This window comes from Prionailurus bengalensis, chromosome E4 (assembly GCF_016509475.1).
Source record: "Prionailurus bengalensis isolate Pbe53 chromosome E4, Fcat_Pben_1.1_paternal_pri, whole genome shotgun sequence".
In the NCBI taxonomy this organism is placed as follows: domain Eukaryota; kingdom Metazoa; phylum Chordata; class Mammalia; order Carnivora; family Felidae; genus Prionailurus; species Prionailurus bengalensis.
The window spans coordinates 23,597,332-23,616,821 of NC_057360.1; the positions used below are offsets into that span (position 1 = coordinate 23,597,332).

Consider the following 19,490-nt stretch of genomic DNA (forward strand, 5'->3'; position numbering starts at 1 on the left):
CATAAAGCCAAAGTGGTCTTTAACCCACTTATCTCTCCCGCCAGACTGTAAAATCCCTTATCTTTCACTTCGCTTCTGTTTCTAAAACAAGGGAATCCAGGTCTGGTACAGACACCCAACAAATGTTTATTAATTGAATAATAAAAACAAGAGGAGCAAGAAAGCATAAAAAGGGCATTAATTAGATGACCATCCATTCTGAAGAATGAAAATAATCAAAACCTGCCAAAAATATAATGGCCTTGGGTGTCATTTTCATTCTCAATTCAATTAGCAGGAGTTTTAAAAAATAAAATTCACATTGCTGGAGAGGCTATCCATTTGACCTCTTTATCTTAGTGTTGAAACTGGCGGTCTCCAAACACTACTGGAGGAAGGCACTAGACAATGTATATCAAAAACCATAAAACTATTTATAACCAAAAACCCAATGATCCTGGAAACTTATAGAAGGAAATAAATCAGAAGAAGATAGCAATATTTGGGGATATGCTTACAGAGCAATATATACTATATAATAATGAAAAATAGGAAATAGACTAATACCCAACAGCAGGATAAAAGCTAAGGAAATCAATTTGAAGTACTTTTACACATCCATTAAAATTTAACATGACTATAAAGGATAATGGAAAATGATATAATGCTAAGAAAAAGCTGGAATGCAAAATTACATGCTGGCTATGACTGCCATTCTGTAAAAACTATTACTTGTACCTGAGCAAGGACGGAAACCATCTGACAAGAATTCGCAAAAATGAAAAATGTTTTGTGATGACTGGATTTTGTTTATCTTTTAAAAATCAAATTTTAAGATGCAGGTGCCTGGGTGGCTCAGTCAGTTAAGTGTCCGACTTTGGCTCAGGTCACGATCTCATGGGTTTTGAGTGTGAGCCCCGTGTCGGGCTCTGTACTGACAGCTCAGACCCTGGAGCCTGCTTCGAATTCTGTGTCTCCCTCTTTTGCTCTGCCCCTCCCCGGCTCACGCTCTGTCTCTGTCTCTCTCTCAAAAATAAATATACATTAAAAAAGTTTTTTCAAAAAGATGTAGTTGCTCTAATATGAAATGAAACACAGGGTGAACACCGGTTCCACACTTAATTATCTGTACTACCTTAGGGAAGAAGCCTAACTTCCCTGAACTTAGTTACTCATCGATAAAATGAGAAAACTCTACTTCTATCTCTTAGCAGATTAAATTATGTGATAAGCACTTTACATAGATGTACCTGGCACTGTCCTTAGCACTTTACAATAATACCTTGTTTAACTATCAAAACAACTTTTCAAGATGATGCACAAGGAGGTTCAGTAATCTACAGTGACAAGAGCAAGATAACAATAACTTTCAATAGCTTTCCAATGCCCATTCAATCAAATCCAGCAGCAACAGTAACTACAAACATTTAAATGTGTGTCTGCTAATGTGGTGAGCATTGCGCTAAGGGCTTTATTATTCTATGTAGCCCACTACCACAATCCGTTACAGAGGTACTATAATTGTGTCCTAGGACATTCAGGCTCAGAGAGGTTACGTAACATGCTAATGAGTGAGAGAGCCAAAATTTGAACATGTGTCTGTCTGAGTTCAGAGCCAACCAGGTGCTTCAACACCATGTAATGATGTCTCCAATTTTTGCTAGGATGGTGTGTGTACACAGCCCTTAAGAGCTTGAACGTGGCCCACACTCTCCTCACTTCAGATATGGGGGGGTTTTCAGTTGCCACTATGACATTTTAAGTCCCTAGCCTTAGCTCCTGCTGTTCCTCATTTGGTCCTGCTCAACACTGCTCTTCATCCCTCAAGGGTCTACCTCCCTGTTCCTCAAGAGGCATAATTAATTGTTCCTTTATCTGCTAGCTACCTACCTACCTTACCTACATATCTATCTATCTATCTATCTATCTATCTACCTACCTACCTACCTACCTATCTACCTACTTACCTACTACCTATCTTTTAAGTAGGCTCCATGCACAATGTGGGGCTTGAACTCACAGCCAGGCACCTCTGTGTGCTGCTCTTTTAGACAGCAATTTATATTTGTAAGCCAGCATGTACTATACTGTCTCTCTGCTTCTTTACCAGGCTGTTTCATCCCAATTATGTTTCACAAAGGCAAGACCATGCTTTATACAGTTTTGTGTTCTGCTGTATCCCTGGCTTTAAGCACAGTTCCCAGGACATGATAAGGACCCAACTACTACTTGCTGAATGAACACTTCCAGCTGGGAAGATGTTTCCAAGTATCACCAGTCAACACTGGAGCACCATATGCTATGTACAAAGGATGGAACATCAATCAGGAGCTCACACTTCTCTATAGTGTTTGCCACAGAGCTTTGATGAAGGTAGTTTAGCTAAATGAGAACATAAAGGAGACCCCTCCACCATTCTGACTTCCCAATGTACTATGTCTGGGTTAAGTGTGCATAGTACAATGCATTTACTTGTTAGGCCTGTTAGCATATTCCATGGAAATTGCTTGCTCACTGGCTTGCCTTCCCCTTCTAGATAGGACTGTAGGTCTTCCACATACCCTAAAACCAAGGACAGTAACTGGCATGTAATTGGTGATTAAGGAATATTTGTTGAGTGGCTGACTGAATGAATAAATGAATAGGGTGAAAACATTTTTCTCTTCCTGGGTTCTTGAGAAAATATTTCAACTTGTAGCATGCTCTACCATACCAGTGCCAGACTTAAAAAAACCAAAACAACCTATCAATTCCATACTGCTCCTAGAATTCTGTATAAATATTATATGAACTTAAATAGTTAAACTACTTGTCCATCTATGTTAAATCTTTCTACACTATCTTCAATGACTAGAAAAATCACTGGGAGCTCTAACTCCATAGAGGATCTATTTTTCTCTAAAAACAGAATGGAACTTTTTTAGAAAGTAAAAATGTTTCCCACTTAACATTCTTTAGAAATGCACAAAATAAAAAGATTCATTTGGTGGACATGTTCTCTTTATTCTGACATTGGTTCAGTGCTGAGGAACTATTATTAGAAAGCTCTCAGTTGAAGAACATGCCTTCAAAAAGGAAGATAAGATGTAGGATACTGTGTGCTCAAAGCTAATTTTAATTATACAGGCTATAGGGTTACTGAGATATGCCAAACATTTAGCTAATTAGCAGACTCTTGAGACAAGAGGGCCGCCTAGAGACAGACAGTTTTCCTCATTAATGAGTGATGACAAATTCTAGTTAAACACACATTTTTTACTTGTACTATAAATTCACTTTATTCTTCTTTCTTAAATTTCAATAACATGAACTAATTGAAACTTGAAATTTAGACATTAAGGCTAAAATGGAGATCTTCCACTTTAAACACAACGATCCAATGTCAACTACCATATTGGGAAAATTTAGGGTGGAGGGCGTAAGAAGTTATTAATGTTATGCCACTATATTTATAAGCTCAAGGACTTGAAATTAATTAGAAGACTCCATTTAAAAAATTCTATAGATGATGTTTAACAGAATAGTACAACATAAGTTAACAAGCACGGAAGCATTTGGAACCCTCTAGTAACTGGTACGTTTTGAGGGCCTATTACACAAAGAGAAATGAGGAAAACAGAGATTGAAAGAAAATAGCTATCTTTCATGAAGTATTTACTATGTGCTGCAGTATACTAGGTGTTTTACAAAAATCACCTAATTTATTCCTCAAAACAACCCAGGAAAATATAAATCATTATTCTTATTTTATAGATGAGGGATCAAAGCATATGGAGTTTGAGTAAGGTCATCTGGCTCGTAAGTAGCTTGGCTAAGTTTGATATCAGGCTCCTTTTCTTAGGCTCATTACAGATGTGAGCCTGTATCTGAGGAGACTTTATGAACAACATAACTGGCTTTTTGTTTGTTTGTCCCCCTGGATTAAATACATTTAGCTCTTTAGGTATTTGGTACTTACAAAGGTGCCTTCCTCAGGACACATGCATGAGGCAGATGTGTTTCTCTGTCAGCTCTTCTTTCAGAATAAAAATTAGATCCAAGGACACTACCTAAATTTCCAACATCAGTGGGATTACCCACAATGCTTTTCACAGAAAGTGGTCCCTATGCATCCTGACATTTGAACAGGTTGGTGGTTGCAGTTCCCAAAGATAGCTCCGGTTATCTCCTCTGCCACGCAACCTTGGTCCCCATTAGGACGCGAAGGTTATTTTTCCACTCCCTTGAATATGGGCAGGCTCTGTAACTGTTCTGACAAACAGAATTGGAAGAAGCGCCACTACCTCTAGGAAGCCAGTTGTCAAGTGGGAAGCATGACTACTACCCTCAGACCACCATGTTGTGAGAAGCCCAAACTATGCTGAAAGTTATGTGTAGGTTTTTGTTGATGGCCCCGGTTGAGCTCATAGTTGACCTCAACTGCCAGCCCTGTGAGGGAGTCATCTTGAATATCCAGCTGGGTGGAGCCTTAAGGTAACTGCAACGCCAGCCAACATCTAAATGTAAGTGTGTGAGATATCCTAAGCAGGAACTGCCTAGCTGAACTCAGTCAATCCACAGAATCACATAATGATAGCTTCTTATTTTAAGGCACTGTGTTTTTTTTTTTTTCAACATTTATTTATTTTTGGGACAGAGAGAGACAGAGCATGAACGGGGGAGGGGCAGAGAGAGAGGGAGACACAGAATCGGAAACAGGCTCCAGGCTCCGAGCCATCAGCCCAGAGCCCGACGCGGGGCTCGAACTCCCGGACCGAGAGATCACGACCTGGCTGAAGTCGGACGCTTAACCGACTGCGCCACCCAGGCGCCCCTAAGGCACTGTGTTTTGTAGTGGTTTGTTACACAACAGAAAATCAGAACAGTGGTGTTGGTTTTCTTCTAGAGTGAACCAACTATTTCTTTAAAGCAACTGAGAGTAGATTTGGGGGGGGGGGTGCATATTAAAATATCACACATACCAGTTGTGGCTACGCAATTTTCTAGTTGAGGGTATTCCTATAAAGAATAAAGGGACTATGGAAAAGTACCTATATAAACACTCTTACATTTTAGGCTACTTCTCAATAAATTGGTCACACAGAGGTATTATGTTTTCAAAGCTGATGTTTTATCAAGAAAAGAGAGTGGATTCTCAGCAAAATGATTAGAAAATTCAGGGTTAGTTTACCATAATGCTGTCAAACTATTCTCCTTTTTTAATGCAATAACCAAACATGACTTAGTCCCTTGAACAGCCTCAGAATGCCAATAACTTGATTTACTTTTGCATTATCTGCCAAATTCCACCTGAGCTGATGAGAGAGAATTCAGCATTAAGGATCCCAAGCAAGAAAATAAAATGCTGGGAACAGAAGGATGTTCCAAAAACACTTGGAGGTTAAGTATAAGAGAAAATAATGTTTAGATAAAAAATACACTCTTTTCTAGGGCATGTCACAAGGCTAGCATGGATTTTTGGCAAATCTCTTCAGCTTCTGAATCTATTGCTTGTTTTTGTTTGTTTGTTCGTTTTAACAATGACCTTAAGGCCAGGTAAGATACTGAATCATGAAAGAAAAATTTACTAGTATTCAAAATCCTGAACTTATTGGGGTGCTTGGGTGGCTCAGTCAGTCAAGGGTCCAATTTCGGCTCAGGTCATGATCTCATGGCTTGTGAGTTCGAGCCCTGCCGTTGGGCTCTGTGTGGACAGCTCAGAGCCTGGAGCTGCTTCAGATTCTGTGTCTCCCTCTCTCTGCCCTCCCCCACTCACACTGTCTCTCTGAAAAATAAACATTAAAATTTTTTTTAAAACAAAATCCTGCACTTATTAACCAAGACAGGGCAATGATATTTCAAAAAACTTTCAAATAACAAGGCAAGAATAAAGGAATTATGGTGCTTGATTAGCACACTCCATTCCCAAGGGGGGAGGAGAGGCAATTTTTTTAACTCAAGTTTTCTGTCCTTAACTTTAACAATAAGATTTAAAAATTATTGCCATTTTGCTAAGTAATGGAAATAGTTTCACAACAGTACTTTCATTGTATCTTTTGAAGATAAAAAGACAAAGCAATTTGTCCACATGGTGAATGTGTTTGCTTTCCTTGTTGATGAAGTAAGTCCTGAGAAGCTATATGATGGCTGGATTCACTCGTTTACTACACCACCGGCAGCAGAATGAAGTTTCCCCTGCTTCTCAATGGAGATGGAAACTGGGTGAATGTTCCTTTCCCCTCCATCACAGAAACATCCATGACAAGAACAAAAGCCACAAACATTTGGTAGCATGAGGTTTTGCTCTGCTGCAACTCCCCATGTTTTAAATGCTTTTTGTAGAATTTCCTTTTCCTCAGTTTTAAAAGTAATAAATGTTCACTAAGGAGGAAAACATTTTAAATACAGAAAGGAATTTAAAAAAGAAGACTCTTCCACAACCCTGTGACCCAGAGAAACAACCTTTCCTCCACTCCTTTGATCAGTTAAAACCAACACCACTGTTCTGATTATCGAGTGTTGCCTAACAAACCACTACAACTACTCTTGTTGTTTATTCTTTAGATGCAGTTCATGATCTTATCACAAAACTCCTGCGTATATCACAACGCTGATATGGGTTCTGCTTACACAATCAGAGCCCTAGGACAACCTTTCTTAATGCTGATGTGATTTCTTGGTTTACAACACACACACACGCACACACACACACACACACACACACACACACCCAAATGATGGAAAAGAAAAATGTCATGAAACAACAGGATAAAATTTAAATGAACAGATAAAACTAGAAGCTCAGTGAAATACAGTAGGAAGAGTACACTGTATAAATTTAATGATAATTTGATGACAAAGTAAAATTTTTAAACTAGAAGTTAATTTTCCATGGAAACCTATGGTATAAAAATAATTATAATAATTTTAATATTTTCAAATAAAATTCTAAAAATAAAACAGAGGAAGTTTTTAATAACCAACAATACATTTACAATAAAAGCTATTTTTTCTATTTCTCCCTGCAGGTACGTTTGTCTTTGCCATAAAACAAAGCAAAATATCACACTATATTGCAAAAGTTTAGATGCAGAAGAGTCTTTGTTTAAACAGTAAAAAATTCACCACTGTTCCAACTCAGAAAATATTGTTATTATTAGTAGGTAAATTCAATGTACTCCCAAACTGATGGATACTTTTAAGAAGTAACTTTTTAAAATAAATAAACTTATTTATTTACTTATTTATTTTTAGAGAGAGTGCACACACATGAACAAGCAGGGGAAAGGAGTAGAGGCAGAGGGAGAGAGAGATAGGGGGAGAGACAGAGAGAGAAAGAGACAGAGAGAGACAGACAGAGAGAGAGAGAATCTTAAGCAGGTTCCACATTCAGTTTGGAGCTCAACATGGGGCTCGATCCCACAACCCTGGGATCATGACCTGAGCCAAAATCAAGATTTGCATACTCAATCAATGGAGCCACCCAGGCGTCCCAAGAAGTAACTTTTGAGAATATTTTCTACAACAACGTGAGTGAGACCAATAAGGTCCAGTTCAAAGAGTTTGTCTCCGCTCAATTATCTCATTTACAAGGCTACGAGCTGTCCTGAGGGTAAGGCAGGAACCTTGTAAGTTTTAACGCTCCTGGTCTACAACACTGAGTAAAAGGTGTTCTTCTTCAGGAGCTTGAAACCTACTGAATGACCCAAACCTTCTAGCAGCCAATGAAGTGATACTTGTCCAGCTGTATTTACACATTTAATTAACACTGTTTGAATACATGATGAATACTTGAAAACTGTTTAAAAAATACTATTATCAGTTCTGTATCCTAATTGATGGAAGTGTAATTGTAAAACCTTGGTTTGCGAGCTCAATTCGTTCCGGAAACATGCTTGTAATCCAAAGCACTTGTATATCAATGCGAACTTCAAGAACCATTGGCTCAGTTGTGATCATGTGACACTCGGCGTCACTACTCGTATTGCAAGACATAGCTCATTTACCAAGTTAAATTTTATTAGAAATGTTTGTGCATCTTGCGGAACATTTGCAGAACAAGTTACTCACAATCCCAGGTTTTACTGTATATTCAAATGATATATTCACAGTGTGTACAGGACAGGTTCATCTTTTTTAAATTCCAGTATAGCTAACATACAGTGTTATATTAATTTCAGGTGTATAAAACAGTGTACTCTTTAATCTCCTTCACCCATTTCACCCATCCCCCCACTCACCTCCCCTAGGAAAGGTCTATTTTTTTATACTTAATTAACTGTCATAATTTAGAAAAGTTTTACATTATAGACAGGTTGTGAAGATAGTCCATAGAGTTCCCATATACTGGACACCCAGTTTCCTCTATTATTAACACCTTACATGAGGATGGTACATTACTTACAATGAATGAAGCAACATTGGTAAGATATTTCCTTAGTTTTTAGGTGGTGTCCTTTTTCTGTTCCAGGATCCCATCCAGGATGCCCTGTTACATTTGTTTTTCACATCTTCTCATGTTTCTCTTGGCTGTGACAGTTTCTCAGACTTTACTTGGTTTTGATGACCTTGATAGTTTTGAGGAGTACTGGCCAGGTATTTTGTAGAATGTCCCTCAAGTGGGGTTTGTCTGATGTTTTTTTCTCATGATTATACTGAGGTTATAGGTGTTTGGAGGAAGACTACAGAGATAAAATGCCATTCTCATCATGTCATATCAAGGATACGTGCTACCAACATAACTTATTGTTAATTTTGATCACCTGGCTGAGGCAGTGTTTGTCAGGTTTCCCCACCATAAAGTTACCATTTCCCCCCATATCCATGAAGTATTCTTTCTAAGAAAGTCACCATGCACAGCCCACACTTAAGAAGTGGGAAGTGATGTTTTGCCTCCTTGAGGACAGACCAATACATAAGTGATTTGGAATTATTCTGCATAGGAAATTTACCAGTTCTTCTCTATTTATTTATGCAGTCACTTATATCAGCATGGAGTCACGGATATTTATTTTATGATTTGTATAAAGTAATAACATTGCATACTCTACTATATTATTAATTTTGTTGCTTCAGTTGTTTCTGCTCTGGCCATTGAGAGTTCTTTCAGTTGATTCTTGTGTCCCTGTGGCACACTCCATCATTGTGCATAAGTGTGTATAAGTGCGTGCACATGTTAGCACTTCCTAATTTTCTAGCACTACAAAATGCTCCAGGATCATCATATATATTCCCTAGCCCTATAATCAGCCATTTGTCCAGCCATTTGTCAGCCAAAGGAGTCCTGATTCCTTTTTTTTTTTTTTTTTGGAGAATGGTACGAGACACAAGATCTGGGTGGTGGGTATGCTCGTTGCTGCTGGGGTATCATTGCTCTTAGGTCCTCTCAGCTGACAGAGCAAGAAAATGTGCTCTCTACATGTGCACATCCATTTAGAGACACATGTATCTACATGTATATGCATATATGTATACGAATATGTACATGCTTACTTATGCATGTGTGTTTACACATCTATTAATGGTTCTACCCGTATCCATCTGTATCTACATTAGGCTAAACATCAACTCACACTGATGTCTCCAACTCTGACCCCATTACCACAGGGTGCTTCTAGCCACTTCCTTTGTGTGTCCGCAACCTGTCAACAGTGAGAAACCTGGCTCCGCTATTCAGCCACCGCAAATTAACTATAGTGGTTTTAGAACTGTTAACTCTTAGCTCCACAGTACAGAGTATAGTGCTTACATAGGGTTACTTTTACTTACAGTCTTAACAGATTCCATTCATTTCCAAAGTTACTTAGGCCAGCACATTTTACCCCCACCACCTTCAGTGAGGTTATTTCATGTATTTGTCATACTATCACACTCCTTTGTCAGTCTACATTCGATGCTGGGATCTCCTGACACGTTTTTTGGTTTGTTTGTTTTTATTTTCAAACATTAAAGTTCACTCTCTTTGTTGTAGGTTTCTATGTGTTCTGACGAATGCAGTGTCACGTATATACCATTACAGTGTGCTACAGAATAGTTTCACTACCTTGGGGCACCTGGGTGGCTCAGGTGGTTAAGCGTCCAACTCTTGATTTCGGCTCAGGCCATGATCACAAGGTTCGTGGGTTTGAGCCCAGCGTCAGCCGCTTGGGATTCTCTCTCTCTCCCCCTTCCCTGTGCACTTACACACACACTCTCTCAAATTAAATAAACTCTCTTTTTTAAAAATAAATAAACTTTTTTTTTTTTTAGAGAATAGTTTCAGTACCTTAAAATATCCCCTGTGAACAGACTCCTAAATACAGAGAACAAATTGGTGGTTGCTAGAGGGGAGGGGGGTAGGGGGAATGGGTAAAATAGGTGAAGGAAAGGAAGGGGTACCAACTTTAGTTATAAGATAAGTAAGTCACAGAGATAAAAGGTACAGCCCAGAGAATACAGTCAATAACACTCCAATACATTGTAATAACATTGTATAGTGACAGATAGTGGCTATGCTTCTCCTGGTAGGCACCAAATAATACACAGAATTGTAGACTCACTGTGTTGTATACCTGAAACTCATAAAATGTATGTCAACTATACTTAAACAAAAACAACCCTGTGGTTCATGTAATCAACCTTCCTTTTCCCACAAACTCCTGGAAACTAAGGATCTGTTTACTATCTATGGTTTTACCTTTTTCTGAATCATATAGGTAGAATCATACTGTATATATCTTTCAGGTCAGATTCTTTCACTTAGCAACATGCACATCAGATTAATGGCTTTGCATGGTTTGGTAGCTCATTCCTTTTTATCACTGAATGATATCCCATTACGTGGATGTGCCAGTCTGTTTACCCACCCATCAAAGGATATCTTGGTTGCTTCCTGTTTTTTGGTGATTATGAATCAAGCTACTAGCAATGTTCACGTGAAGGTTTCTGTGTGATCATAGTTTTTCTTTTTTGTTTTTTTAAGATTTTATTTTTTTTAAGTAATCTCTACACCCAACGTTCAGCTTGAACTCACAACCCTGAGATCAAGAGTTGCACACTCTGTCAACTGAGCCAGCCAGGCGCCCTGCTCATAGTTTTTCAAATCACTTGGGAAAATATCCCAGGTCTGTGATTGCTGGACACATGTTAAGACTATGTTTACTTCTGTAAGAGATTTGAGTCCATACTGTTCAGAAAAAAATTATATTTCTATGTATATTAGACATAAAATTGTAGTCATTCTGTGATTTATGACTGATTTTATTTATTTTTATTCATTTCTGTATTTCCCAAGAATGTTTTAAAGTAATTCAGGCAAGTAGCACATAGATAATCATGGCAAAGTTCATTTAAAAAGTATAATTAGATAAGAGAATGACAGGAGTAAACCAAATCCAATCACTATGTACTGTTTATCTTGTTTCACGAGACCACCAGCTCCCAGCCGGCAGATTCTCTGATACGAGCTTACCCACTGTGAGTGTTAAAGTGTCACACAGACTGTGAAACATTTCACTGTAATGAGATTCTCTGTTCTTTCCCTACAGCTGGTGTTCCTTGACATTCCTTTTCGGGAGAAGTGAAGGAACCTGGCTTAGCATTTGAGAAACCCAGACTCCTGTCAGGGCTTCTGGGCTTCACTTCTGATAATGAACCTTCTGCTTTGTTTCTGAGACTAATCCTTACTTCCTTTTCTAGTTCCAATCAACAGATTCCTATCTTGTTTCTGGTCTAAGTGCCCTCAACTGTACAAATCCATAAAGTATTAAAAAAAAGGAGGGGGGGTTGTCTCCAATTAAGCAAGCCCTGAAGTGGTTTAGTTACGAGAAAAAGTCTGTCAGTATATGAAAATCTATAGCATACCATCACATGCTGACAGGAGCAAAAAAAATGGAGTCAGTTCATTACGTTTTGGAAAATATCACTGTCATTATCAATTGTTTTAATTTTCAAAAAAGGAGGAAATTTGGCATCTCTTACCATACAGAGCACTGAGGAAATAAATTAAATTCGATTTATTATGAACACAAAGCAGTTACAATGGCATCTTCGTATATTTATGATAATGTTGACAGGCTAAAACAATACCTCCTCCTCCCTCCAAAAGATGATGTATAAATTTTTTATGCCTGGTTATTTATATCCATCTTTTCTGAATGACAGGTATAGAATCCATTGTTAGAATTACTAGGAACTTTTTATTTGTTTATTTTTATTTTTAAAAATGTTTTTAATGTTCATTTATTTTTAAGAGAGAGACAGAGAGACAGAGCGTGAGTGAGGGAGGGGCAGAGAGAGAGGGAGACACAGAATCTGAAGCAGGCCCCAGGCTCTGAGCTGTCAGCATACAGCCCGACGTGGGGCTTGGACTCATAAGCCATGAGATCCTGACCTAGCTGAAGTTGGACACCCAGGCCTGATTGAGCCACCAAGGCACCCCACTAGCAACTTTTTAAAAACAAACCATGAGGTTGGCAAATCCTGTATCTCTCTTAATACTGGGTATTATATGCTCACAAATAAAGTCCTCAAGAAGAGACACTTACCAAAGCCCGGACTCGGAAACATCACGGTGTCTTCTGCTACTCTCACCTCCAGGGCATAAATGATTAATTTTGAGTGAAGCTACCTCACTGAGTTTGCCAACTGATGAGTGAAACTTACAGGCTTTGGTTTTATTTTTAGCATCACGCAGGAAATAAGAGAAATACGAACAACCTGCAGAAAAGGCACACCACAGTGTTTTTGTTCTAGATGCTCTAATAACGGTGGTGGAGCCTTTGATGGCTCTCCCAGTAGTCACTCATTTCCCCTCACTCTGCTCTTGTAACTGGGCCACTTGAGTAAAATACACCCATGTTTCACTGAGATAAATAAATCCAGTGTCTAGAATGACCATGTGCACCACACAGAATCAAGCTTTGAAGAGGGTTCCTTTCCACTTTCTGCATAAGTATCAGGGTACTGCTCTTGGAGAAGAGGCCAAAAATCTAACTCTAAGATACTGTTTGTGTTGGCTGTACTTCCCAGGGTTAAATGGGGAACGTTTCAGAGGGTACATTAGAAGCTATCCATTACTGGGCCGGAGAAGGTCAAGAGTAACTATGTGCAACAACTTTTAGACAGCACCTTGCATCCAAGGAAAGCATATTTAAAAGCAATCACATTTTGCAACAATGCTGAGAAAAGGGAAGTCATTATCAACACCCTCGATCTTTAAATTAGAAAAGCAGAGGTCTGTTCTATTTATTCTGTAGTTACAAATGCTGCAAACTGGCTAAAGCATGCGGTTCTCTGTCAACCAGAAATTAATGTGACTGAAACAAAACAAAACAAAAATAATAAAAAAAAAAAAACCCAGCTGAAACACACCAACTAACCAAAACACTTCACAACAAGCTCCATCAGCCTCTCCACCCACTCATTATTCGTGCCACGTCTCCATGCTTGGCTCATACCATTCTGTTGCTTGAAATCCCTTTCTCAGCCTCATCTGCCAATGAAAATTTGCTTCCATTCAAGGCCCTGCTGCAATTGTGAGCTCTGTGAATCTTCTCAGATATCTCAGGAAGGGTGCCCTATTCCATTCTGGTTCTCCTCAGTGACTTTAAGGGTCTCTATCCTCTAATACAGCGTGTCTGTCTCCTTGTTTCTTGAGAATTACAGACCTCATATTCTTTTCGTGCCCAGACAGTGACTAGCTGCCAGTGAGAATTGAGTCCACCGAAATAGGGATTTATTCAAGAGATAGGATGTACCTGGACCCTACCACTGTGTTCACCTGCAACAGGTCAATTCAGTGTATTAATATAGTAAAGAGAAAAGGCCATTTGAAATAAGATTTCAGTCATGTTTTGCTATGCCTAGCTTTCTGGATGATTGTAGTAGTTGCTCTAAAAGCCATCTTTGATTCCTTGATTTCTGAATCTATTGAATATACACTTTGATGGCCTTTCTTTGTGGGAGATTGAAGGGTGCTATGATGATGTATGCTGTCCCTTAACTGTGTTTCTATCATGGAATAGCAACTAACCTCAGGAATGCATCCAGGTGTCCTTTTAACTAGTATCAACAATAATCACTATAATTTGCATTGGTCTTTATGTTTAACAAAGCACTTTTGCGGGCATTCTTTTGTTCTCATAACATTCTGTTCCTGATTCAGGAACTGAGCTTCTGTTCAACACTTAAAACTCAGAAGGCTGATTCAACAAATTCCTCATCCTCAGAGAATTAAACTCTACTTCTGTTCTACTCTAAAACAAATCACCACAGTGCCAGAAGAATCTGTAAGACCTTGAACGTGCCTGGCTCAGCGCTCATGAGAAAGCTAGCTGGAAAAAGGACGTCTTCCAAGAAAGATGAAGAGGTAGGATTCTTCCCTCCGATTGCTTCTACACCACAACAAACATAACAAAAGAGTATCATACTATCCAAACCCTCCATTCACAGAAGCTGTTATTCCCTCAGGAAACTCAAAGGTTCCAGTGATGAACCTCTCTACTTATGTAGAAGAACAGAGGCTGATGTCAACATGATAAGCATGAGAGAAGAGGGAGCGAATGGGGTCTCTGAGTTAGAAGCAAGTGAGCTTGGGGGAAGGGTCTTGTGCTAAAGTGACTGTTTCTGAAACGGTACCAGGAAGAGGTTTCTCTTGTCTAAAATCAGATAGCCTCAAACCACTCTCCATCCTCACTTTTGGTTTGGGAACCCTCAGCCCTACAGAATTTCCACAAACCAGAAATTCTCTACCTCTGGTCCTGATGTCCCCCCACAACCCACCCACTCTAGTGCCAGCCTGAGCTCCAATCCAACCGACACCTGGAAACAGGGTGGGGAGAAAGAAGAGGTGCTTCACAGAGCTGGACCCTCTGTCTGGAATATCAGCTTTCCTCTTGTTGGTTTATTTTACCTTCTTCCCAAGAGTGCTAGGAATGTTGAAATGACTTGGGAAATTGGGACAATTCAAAGTCACGGCCTTTTGCATTATTTGGTTTCTAAAAACAATTATTTGACCTTCCATTTGAGGATGAGCACTCACAGATAAACAGTCATTCCTGAGGGCACCCTAGCCCCTTACCGGGAACTGCTTCGGCTGGGGGGCAGGGCCACTTTCCAGTTTTGGCCAGCTGGAAACCACTGCTCTAAAGACAGCTCTCATTGGTTTCTGGAGCATTTCCTCTAATCAAAGGTGTCTCCTAATCTCCAGGTTTTTAATTCTGCAGCTGGATGCTCTGACATTTATTGGAAATGTAATGTACCGGAGATATGCATGGGCTCTCACAAGCTCAGCAAGCAGGAGGAGGATGCGGCCACACCTAAAGTTTGATTCCATTCTCCTTTCCTGCTAAGACATATTAGAACATTCTTTTCATATCGTCATTTGATTGTACTCAGGAAGTGGTGACTTAGACAAGCTTGCTTTAAATCAATCCTCAACTCTATGGATAAAGATGAGGTCAACAGCTCCACCAACTATGACACAGATATTGGATAGAGAAGAATCTTCTCACTTATACAAAGATATCTGGAAATAATCAAAAAGCAATGTAACATGTGAAAATCTAGGAAATACATATCAAAAACAAAAACAAAACACCTCTCATAATCAAAGAATTTATCTCCTAAGGAAGATAGCTTAAGAAGGACAGATGTTATGGAAAATGAGATAATGTTTTAGCAAAAAGTAAGAGTAATCACTTTAAAACTAAAACTGGAATGTCTCTTATTAGTCAAGACATGTACTTTGGAGAAGGAAGGGCCTGAATACTGCCAAGTCTGGAGTAATTTAGCTTTGAATTATTTATATGCAGAATGGTTAACCTACATAAATAAAGCTGGATGATCCCTGAGCTTTCTTCTGCTCTTTTTCTGACAACAAAACTGAGGATACTTAAGATAATGAGAAAATGACATAATCCCACCTATATTACAGATTCCCAGGTAGTTAAAATCGGAGTTTTGTTATTATCATTCCCCTTTTAAAAATTAATTTCAAATCACCCAAATAATGTACTCCTATTTTCTTTAAGAAAAACACTAAGTTTAAGGGTAAAAAAAAAATCCCCTTTTACCACCACGTACAATTCTTTCTCATCCTTCCTACATAATCCAGCTCCACTGCTACCACTAGCCAGCAATGGCATTTTCTATGCCAGAAACCACGCTAAGAGTTGACAAGCATATCTTATTTAATTTTCACAACTTCCTGCTAAGGTGAGTTCAGTTAGTATTCCCACTTTCCAGAGGAGGAAACTGAGCTTTGGCGTGTGTACATCCCCCATTACTCAGGTACCCACTGTTAATAGTCTGGAACACATCCACCCTGGGTTTTTTATGAATCCCTATACATCTATGAATATTCACTGAAAATGTAGAGTGTTGCTGTTTTGTTTTGCTAAAAATCTGAAATGGTATCATACTATACATACGCAGTCTACGCTTTACATGATTTGTCCATGACTGTTCATAAAGCTCTAACTCATTCTTTTCTAATTGCCTTCTAGTATGTACAGCTATACAATTCTCCTACTGACAAGAAGACAGGTTATTTTTCAATAGAAATCATGCTATAGTGAACAGTCTTGTGTAAGCTGCCTCACGCACATGGGCAGCTGCTTTGGGTGTATACCAAGATGTGGAAGTGCTGGGTCAGGGGTGTGCATGTTTACATTTTAACAGATAAGCTACATTGTCCTCCAAGATGTCTGCCACTAGTATGTGAATACAGATTTTCCTCCACCTGTGCCAAAAACTGATGTTATCAGACTTCAAATTTTTGCCAGTCTAAGGAATCATGTTTTAATTTGCATTTCCCTGATTAAAATAAAAGTTATATTAGGCAATACCATCCAGACTGGTTATTAAATGGTAAAGTGAGTTAAAGCAGGGCAATGTAAAAATGTATATATACATTAAGCATACGATTTTATTTTAAAATACATAGATGTTCATTTCCTCTCCCATCTTCTGATGTAGGAACAAGGCTTCTCCTTTATGTAAGGAAGCACAGACAGAGGGTCCACATGTACTTCCTATACTAACCACACCCTCTTAATGCACGTCCAAGATTCTCTGATTTGGTTTCTTAATTGAAGTGAGTAAAGACCTTATGAAATAATGTGAGTGCAGAATTGAATTTAGTTTAACAGTAAGCTTTTTAGTAACGTGACTTCATCAAGACTTTCTAAAGCACTGGCTTTAATTTTCAATGAAACAGCTCTCTTTCACACTTGTGTTTCAGTGGTTTACATATTACTTAACTCAATTACATAATTACAATGACACTCAACCAGTATAAACAGGTTTGGGAACCATCACCCTGGCTCTTGGGAAACACAATGAACTGAGGAGAGCACAAGCACAGAGGTGTTCTAGACAGTAGTCCATGAGCCATCCGGGTGAGCACACCGTGGGCTGCAGTCAACATCTTTCAGAGAGGGATTTAGGAGTCTTCTAATGCAGGGAGTTGGATAAGAAGAGAGTACCCACTGTACCAATGACGTGGAACATCTTTTCATATGTTTAGTTTACTGCCCAGTATCTTCTACTGTGAGCTGTCTGTTCATTTCATTTACCTGTTTTTTCTCATGGATTATCTTTTTCTGAATTATTTATAAGTGTTCTTTATAAATCTCAGACATTAATTAATCTTTTGCCTTTAATAGGTCATAAATATTTTCTCCCGGGCTGTTGCCTACCTACCTATTAACTACTTTTTTGTAGTTACTCTGTTTTATGGGAAGTATTCAATTTTGATCTAATGAAATAAACTTCTTTCTTCTTAGCTTTTGCTTTCTAGGTCTTGTTTAAGAAAACCTCCCTTTGCTAAGAATCTAAACATATTTTTTCTATGTTTCTTCTAATACTGGAGTAATTTTGTTGTTACCAAGCTCTAGATGAAGAACTCAAAGTTGAGAAGTTTTAGATGTTTGACCAAAATTATAAAACTAGAAACAACGAAGCTAGGATCTATACTGATCTGCATCTATATATAATCTTCAAAGGCAAAGCAACAACTTCACATCACCTTCTTGAAGAAGGAATTAAAATCTGAGAAAAGGAAAGTGGACGTTGTGGATGTCTAACAATGCTGAAAATTGGGATAGATGCACATCTTCATATTGGGAATACATAAATGGGTGACATAGAAATGATTCATCATCACCCTCAGAAAACCAGCACAATTTCCTCCACCCACAGAAACTGCAGCCAAAGTGCCGGAGAGGGCCACCACTTTGGTTTAGGCTCATTGTCTCTTGATAAGCTGTTATAAACAATCTCCAGCCATGGCTCCCCACACCAATCCACGTTACACCTACAGCTGCTGCATAAACTTTCCTGACTCATAATCTCAGTCTGCCAATCCCTTGCTTCATTCAAATCTTCAAAGGCTCCCGATGATCCACTGAATTAATTTCAGACCTCTCAGCTGGCCATCAAGGCTCCATATAATACTCCATTTACATTTTGATTGTAATTTCCTGCTGCTGTCCTACTGACACCTTCTCTTCTTTCCTCCCACTCCCCAAACAGGACCACGTGCTTATGAAATACACCTTGCATTTTCAATCTTTGTCACTTCTGCCTGGGGCAGCCTCTGTCATTCTATCCTCAAGACCCACTGCAAGCACCAGCTCTTTTGTGAAGTAGGTCCTGACACCCCAACAGACAAAGTCTCTGCCTCCTTTGATATTGGCAGTACTTTGTATTGTCTTCTCAGAACCAATCTTGCTTGCTTGCTTGGTTGATTTATGTATTTATTTACGTATTTAATCCAGTTTTATTTATAGCCATTTGGTATCTACCTTGTGTACTACCATATAAGGCCCTTAAGGTAAGGGTCAGTGGTTTCTTTATTTTGTGCTTTTCTGCAGAGTCTAGTACGGAGCCTTGTACCCAGGAGGCAATCAATAAAATATTTGTTGGAACTGAACTGTTCTCTCAACTTTACTATAAGCTCTTTAAGAACAGTGACTTTAAGTATTGGTATGTCTCTTGATACAAATAAGGGCCTTGTACATAATAGGTGATTAACACATATTTGCTTCAATAACTTCATAGTTCCGGAGCAAGATTTTTCAAAATACATGTAATACTGGCATTAACCTAAAGTATTCATTTAGAAATCTCTCGCCAAGTAACATAAAACAAAAAGGAAAGAAACACTGACCCTAACATTCTTTTCCTTCTATTTTATATGATAATGCCTAACTCTCACTAGATGCTTATCACGTGCCAGGCACTGCACTCCAAGCCTTGACAAAGATCATCTCATGTAGCACCATGAGGCACTGCCTTTGTCTCCACTTGACAGGCAGGAAGGTCAGACATGAAGTAACTTGACCCCACAGTGAGCAAGGGACAGAGTTGAGATTTGAACCCAGGCAGTTTCTGCCTCCAGAGCCCATGGTTGTCAGTCACCATCATGCCACACTACCTGGACTGAGTTTGCTCAGCCCCTTAATTTTAACACCTTGAGTAAAACAAAACAAAACAAAACAAAACAAACAAAACAAAACTTTTAAAAATACTAAAAACAAGAACTTCTTGTC

The 19,490-nt window shown here is 38.8% G+C and overlaps 1 protein-coding gene across 1 annotated transcript in view; it reads right to left on the reverse strand.

The window, feature by feature from the left end:
* The window catches only part of CE4H1orf21 (chromosome E4 C1orf21 homolog), a 153,292-nt gene that overhangs the window by 92,701 nt on the left and 41,101 nt on the right, over positions 1–19,490 (reverse strand). The gene's annotated exons all lie outside the window — the stretch shown is intronic.